The 6,070-nt window shown below is 48.0% G+C and overlaps 1 long non-coding RNA gene and 1 pseudogene across 1 annotated transcript; one reads left to right on the plus strand and one right to left on the minus strand.

Moving 5' to 3' along the window:
- Positions 220-875, plus strand: LOC110436113. Its single transcript, XR_002453787.1, has 2 exons — positions 220-529; positions 603-875. It is a non-coding gene; the product is annotated as an uncharacterized LOC110436113 (long non-coding RNA).
- On the minus strand, positions 1,506-2,074 carry LOC8077575 (annotated as a pseudogene).

Here is a 6,070-nt window from a genome sequence, read left to right on the forward strand (position 1 = left end):
CAGCTTCTTGAGGTGGAATATGTCCACTCGGCTTTAGTGATAGGCGATAAGTTTATCAACAACAAAACGTCTGTGGTGATTTTTTACTCATTCAACTTAGTTTTTTCCGATGTTTATAAAAATAGAATGTACGTGCATGCGTTCGTAGGGTGGCAGCGTGGGCGCTGCATCGGGTTTGGCAATGGGTGGCGCCCGGGTGCTAGCGCTGGAGCGCGCGGCATCGCATCGCCGTGGCGCGGTCAGGGCGATGGCGTCCCATGATCAGGCGGGCAGGGCGCGCGTCGTGAGGCGGAGAGAGGTGGCGCGCAGGTCGATCCGATGAGGATGCAGGGTCGGGGCTGATCTCGTCCAAAGTTTGTTTGGATCGCAGGAACGGGAGATCGAGAGCCGAAAGAGAAATCGCGCGTTGGCCGTGACAAGACACGCAGGGAGCGAGACGAGGGGGGCGTGAACGACCACATCATCTATGTATGTATGTATAGACTAGAGAACAAATCCTACGTGATAGTTCAAGGAGAGTGACAAGAAGGTAATTTTTTATTACAAATGAACCATACAGTAGTGTTTTCATACATCTAATTATGTTTCCAATTTATGTGCAGCAAACTTACATGTTATTGGGAGATGGCACATCTTCACAACCCGACGCTAGTACTCCCATGACTATGACTGCGGCACCAAAGAAGATGACTCCCAAGAGAAAGCTACGCATCGAATGAATTTTTTTTAGTGTTTGATGAGATGTAAACTCGTGTTTTATTCATGCACCTTGGATTATTGTCTTATAACATGTGGTTGTGATTGCTACAAATTGTGGATTTATTAGATGATCTCGTTTGTGTTATAATCATGGTTGAATCTATGACTTGGATCTATATTTTTGCTTGTTTGTATTACATTTGTGGTTGTGACAAGCAGCAGCAGCCGGCCAGGCGCTAGCAGCAGTCGGCTAGACGCTAGCAGCAGTCGGCTAGACGCTAGCAGCAGGTTGTTTATTAGCCCCTAGGGGCAATATAGCCATTAATTGAAAATATTTCAAGTTTGGAAGAGATTTGAGTACAAAACGTTCAGTTTAAGTCCCAAATGTTATAATAGCAAAGCGTTAATGATTCTGGAGTCGTTTTAGCGAAGCAAATGTTTAGAGTTCTATTATAGCGAAACCCACACGATTGGAGTCCTATAATCACAAATTTCTCGAAGTTGCTCTACTTCTGCTTAAAGAATGCACACAAAAACATGAATTCCCTACATCAATGAAACCCGAGCACTGTGTAGATTCAGGGCATTTAAGGGCAAAATAGACTTTACCGGCATATAACAAACTGTGAAGTTGCTCTAGTTACCTAAACTCTAAAGCAACAGCATCCTCAACCAAGAGCTTCTTGGAATTAGGGGAGCACTTGGACTCTATAACCACGATTCATCGGATCCAGGTTTTATAGGCTGAGACACATAAGGGCACGCGCATACGAGCTGAACTGGGGATGTAGCCTTTGCTGCCATTGTCAGTTGATTGGCTCCGGCATGAAACCCGTGTACCCCGCCACAGCGCCGTGGATCGCCGAATGTGCCAGCAGTGTTCAGTCTAGGTTGTCGGCCGCCACGGCGTGGACCATGTACGTCGGGTCGATGTACTTCAACGTAAGCAGCTCCCCGACGTGCTCCTCCGCCTGAAACATTCGGCCACCAAAGCCCCCAGCTCGGCCTTGAGCCACGCGCCGATGTTCAAAAACACCGGGTTGCCAGACTTGTCGTGCTGCTGCTGCTGTGGGTCGGGTCTCGGAATGAGGCGCTGCCCAGCGCCCTCGGCGAGGATGACCATGCGGTGTGGCCTTCCTCGAGAATGGACGCAGTACAGGAACTCGAACAACCCGCCAGCCATCCTCCTCGGGATGAGGCGGCAGTCGACCTCGTGGATGCTGAGCATGGCGTACATCGCAATGTGGCTTGTGCTCTGGCCCATGAGCTTCATGAGCCCCACGTCGTTCGCCGCAGTGCTGGCTCGCTGCGCTGCCTCCAACGCCGTGTGGAACCCAAAGGAGCGATCGATGATGCCCACGTTGTTGTCCACCATCTACGGCCTGCGCAATGCCGGCGACGCTCATGGTGAGGTCGCACCACCGTACCTCCTCGAAGATCTTAGCAGTCCTTGCATCATGACGTAGCCACCCATGGCGTACACCTGGTTGAACTTGAACCCCCCACCCGTCGATGTCGTGCACGATCCTAGTGAGGTTGAATCACACGCAAACCATCGTGGCTGGGAGAATCGATCCTCTGCTGTGCCGGGAGGATCGATCCACAGCTGGTGATGATGGAGCCACAGAGGTGGACTCAATCGTGGGCATGATCGTGGCTTGTGGGTGTAGGCTCGATTGAGGCAATGGCAGTGTGGATCGTAGTTGGGGGAGGGGGAACCCATGGACATAAGAGCGAAGATTTGGGATAGCCTTCCTAATCGATCTGGAGCAATGCATGCGATGGGGAGCAAGGGAAATTCTGAGCGGGGATCGCATGAGGAAGGGAGCAGGATCCGTGGCAATCTTTGCTACTTCGCGATCGCAGGATCAATGTGGCCCCACCTGACGGCGCAGATAGGTGCACGGGTTGGAGTCGCGGAATCGCAGGGTGAAGCGGACGGACGGAAAGAAAGAATATCACACCAAAAAATAGTCTTACTTTTATTCTTTTTATTTAGTTGTAGATAGAAATAGATTGTAGAGGTTTACTGTTATGGACTATATGATGAAACTGAGCAACTCCAGCCCACCTCCTAAACAAGTCTCTATTCCAAAACTAGGGACTTAATCCAAAAAAATCAACTCCAACCCACATCCTACTTGGGCTCGCATTTTTCATGTCCACCCAAATTATAGTTTCAGCCCCTCACATCCAGAACCCCTATCCAGTGGGTCTCACCCACTTTTCTCTCCCCACTCATAAATCAAGACAAGAATTACAAATGGTGGACTTGATGTAGGATTTGTCAATGACAGGTGGATCCCATGTGAGATAAGGACTTGACCTGTTTTTTTATTAGAGTTGGGTCTTAATTTGAGCCCCTACTTTTTTTTATCATAGCCTGTAAATAAAAATTTAAAGGACTTGGGCTGGAGTTGCTCTTTAGTAGAGAGTACGTTTTTTTCCAAATTGGTGCGAGGCAGACACGGGTTGGAGACGAGCTGGGTGTCCTTGGTTTCCACTTGGCTCGGTCATTTATATAGTGAAAGCCCTAGTTTGGTTTTGGATAATTGATGAAACCCTAATACTAACCTCTATGCTAAGTGTGTATAGACTTAATGAGGTTGGTACATGCCAAGTGAAGGAGCAAGTGATGATCATGGTGATAACCACAAGATGATCAAGTGCTCAACTTGGAAAAGAAGAAAGAGAAAAACAAAACCCTTTGGAGTTCAAGGCAAAGGTATTGCTTAGGGTTTTGATTTTGGTGATCAAGACACCATAGAGGGTGTGATCACATTTAGGATAGATAGCCGTATTATAAAAAGGGGAACTCTTTGGCTAAGCGGTTATCAAGTGCCACTAGGTGTCATTATTCATGTGCATGCATTTAGAACCTAGTGAGCTAACTTAACTCCTTCGAAGAAAAATGTTTGTGAAAATGCTAACACACGTGCACATGTTGGTACACACTTTGTGGTGTTGTCACTCTTTGAGAAGGGAGTTGAAGTTTGAAGGGTAGAAAGAGGATGGGTTCCTCTCTCCCTCCCGCCGAGTTTGCTCGGCGGGATTCGGCGCTTTTCGAGAAAATGAAGTGCATATTTTCTATTGCGCCGGTGGGAAATTTGGAGAAGTCGCGAGAGTGTTTCTCGCTGAGAAAACACTCACCGGACGCTGGCCACTGAGGCACCGGACGCTAAGTCTGAGCGTCCGGTGCAGACAGTGCCTGGCCCAGCTAGGGTAAGGCACCGGACGATAGGCACCGGACGCTGGCTTGAGCGTCCGGTGGTGTGCGTCCGGTGTGCGTGCGTTTTGCGATCCTCTCTGCGCATGGGTCCGGTGTGCACCGGACGCGTCCGGTGGCTTGCGTCCGGTGACCCTGCGAGTTTGCGGAGCTCTCTGCGCATGAGTCCGGTGTGCACCGGACGCGTCCGATGCTAACTTGCTAAGCGTCCGGTGCACTGCAGGTGACCGTTAGACTCTGACACGAGCGTTTTGAAAGGTGACACGCGGCTGACTTAGGAGCACCGGACGCTGGTGTTGAGCGTCCGGTGCCCCTTTAAGAGCGTCCGGTGACCCCGAGTTTTGCCCAGTGAAAGAGCCAACAACTCTATTTGTTTGAGGGGTCTATAAATAGTTGTTGGCCGGCTTAGGGCTCACCCTCTTGGCATTCTAACATACTTGACATACTTGTGAGCCTAAGCAAACACCTCCCACTCATCTCCTTCATAGATTTTACATCTTTGTGAGATTGGAAGTGATTCTAAGTGCATTTGCTTGAGTGATTGCATCTAGTGACACTTGGGGATCGTTCTAGCTGCGGTTTTCTTGTTACTCTTGGTGATTGCCGCCACCTAGATGGCTTGGAGCAGCGGAGGAGCATTGGCACGAGTTGGTGATTGTTCGTGGCCTCTCTCAGAGATTGTTAGGGGTCTTGTACCTTCCCCGACGGAGAGCCGAAAGGTAACTCTAGTGGATTGCTCGTGTCATTGAGTTACCTCACTTGTGGGTAGGTTCTTGTGGTGTCCTAGTGAGGACGAGGTTCGTGCTACACCTCTTAGCCACCGAACCACCAAGTGTTGGTCGACACAACGGGGACGTAGCGTGCCGGCAAGCACGTGAACCTCGGGAGAAAAATTGTGTGTCTCCATTGTGATTGTTCATTGGATTTCTCCCGGTGATTGGACTTCATATTATTGATTGGTTCATCCCCTCTACGCGGCGGTATAAAGTTCAAACCATCTCCTTTACATTCCCGCAAACTAGAGTAGCTTACTTACTTGTATAGAAACTTTAGGTAGCTTTCTAGTGTAAGTAGTGACATAGCTCTTGTGTGCCTAGTGATTATATCAACTAAAATTGTTGGATAGATGGCTTGCAAACACCCTATTAGAGCTAGAGGAAAAAGCTTCGCTTTGTTATTTACTAACCTCTTGCTCTAGTGAGTTTGTAGATTTTTTAAATAGGCTATTCACCCTCCCTCTAGCCATATTAGGACCTTTCAAGTGGTATCGGAGCCGTGGTCACCGTTTGTGAAGGCTTAACAACCTAGGTGCTCAAATTATGGCTCAAATAGTGTTCAACCATGTTGGGGGCAAACCACCGTTCTTTGATGGAACAAGCTCTTTTGACTATTGGAAGAGAAAAATGAAGATGTACCTTGGATCAATCAATGATAGAGTGTGGGAAGTCACGGAGAATGATTTTGTGATCCTTGACCCCACTAACCCCACCGACAATGAGAGAGCAAACAAGCAATGCAATACTATGGCTCTCAACACAATCTATAATGGCATTGATTCAAAGGTGTTTGAACAAGTCAAAGATCTTGAGAAGGCTAGTGAAGTGTGGACAAGACTAGAAGAAACATATGAGGGCACTACAACGGTAAAAAGTGCCAAATTATATATGCTCAAGGACAAGCTATCCAACTTCAAGATGAAGGATGATGAGTCTATACCGGAGATGTTCTATAGGCTCCAAGTCATCATCAATGATCTCAAGGGCCTTGGTGAGAAAGTAAAGGATGAGGACTTCATTCACAAGTTCTTGATGTGCTTGCCCAAGAGGTTCAAGACATTGAGAACAATCATCTTTAGAGGTGGATTGACCGGCGTATCTCCCAATGAGGTACTTGGAGATGTCATGACCGAAGATCAATACAATGACAATGATGATGATGAGGTCATGAAGAAGGATGATCATGACAAAAAGAAGAAGAGTGTAGCATTCAAAGCTAGCTCTTCATCCAAGAGCAAGAACAAGGGCAAGGCCAAGAAGGAAGAATCAAGTGATGAGGAGTGCTCCAATGATGATAGTGATGACGAAGCACTAGCACTCTTTGTTTGCAAATTTGGCAAGATGATGAAGAAGAAGGGCTACCATACAA

This window comes from Sorghum bicolor, chromosome 6 (assembly GCF_000003195.3).
Source record: "Sorghum bicolor cultivar BTx623 chromosome 6, Sorghum_bicolor_NCBIv3, whole genome shotgun sequence".
NCBI lineage: Eukaryota > Viridiplantae > Streptophyta > Magnoliopsida > Poales > Poaceae > Sorghum > Sorghum bicolor.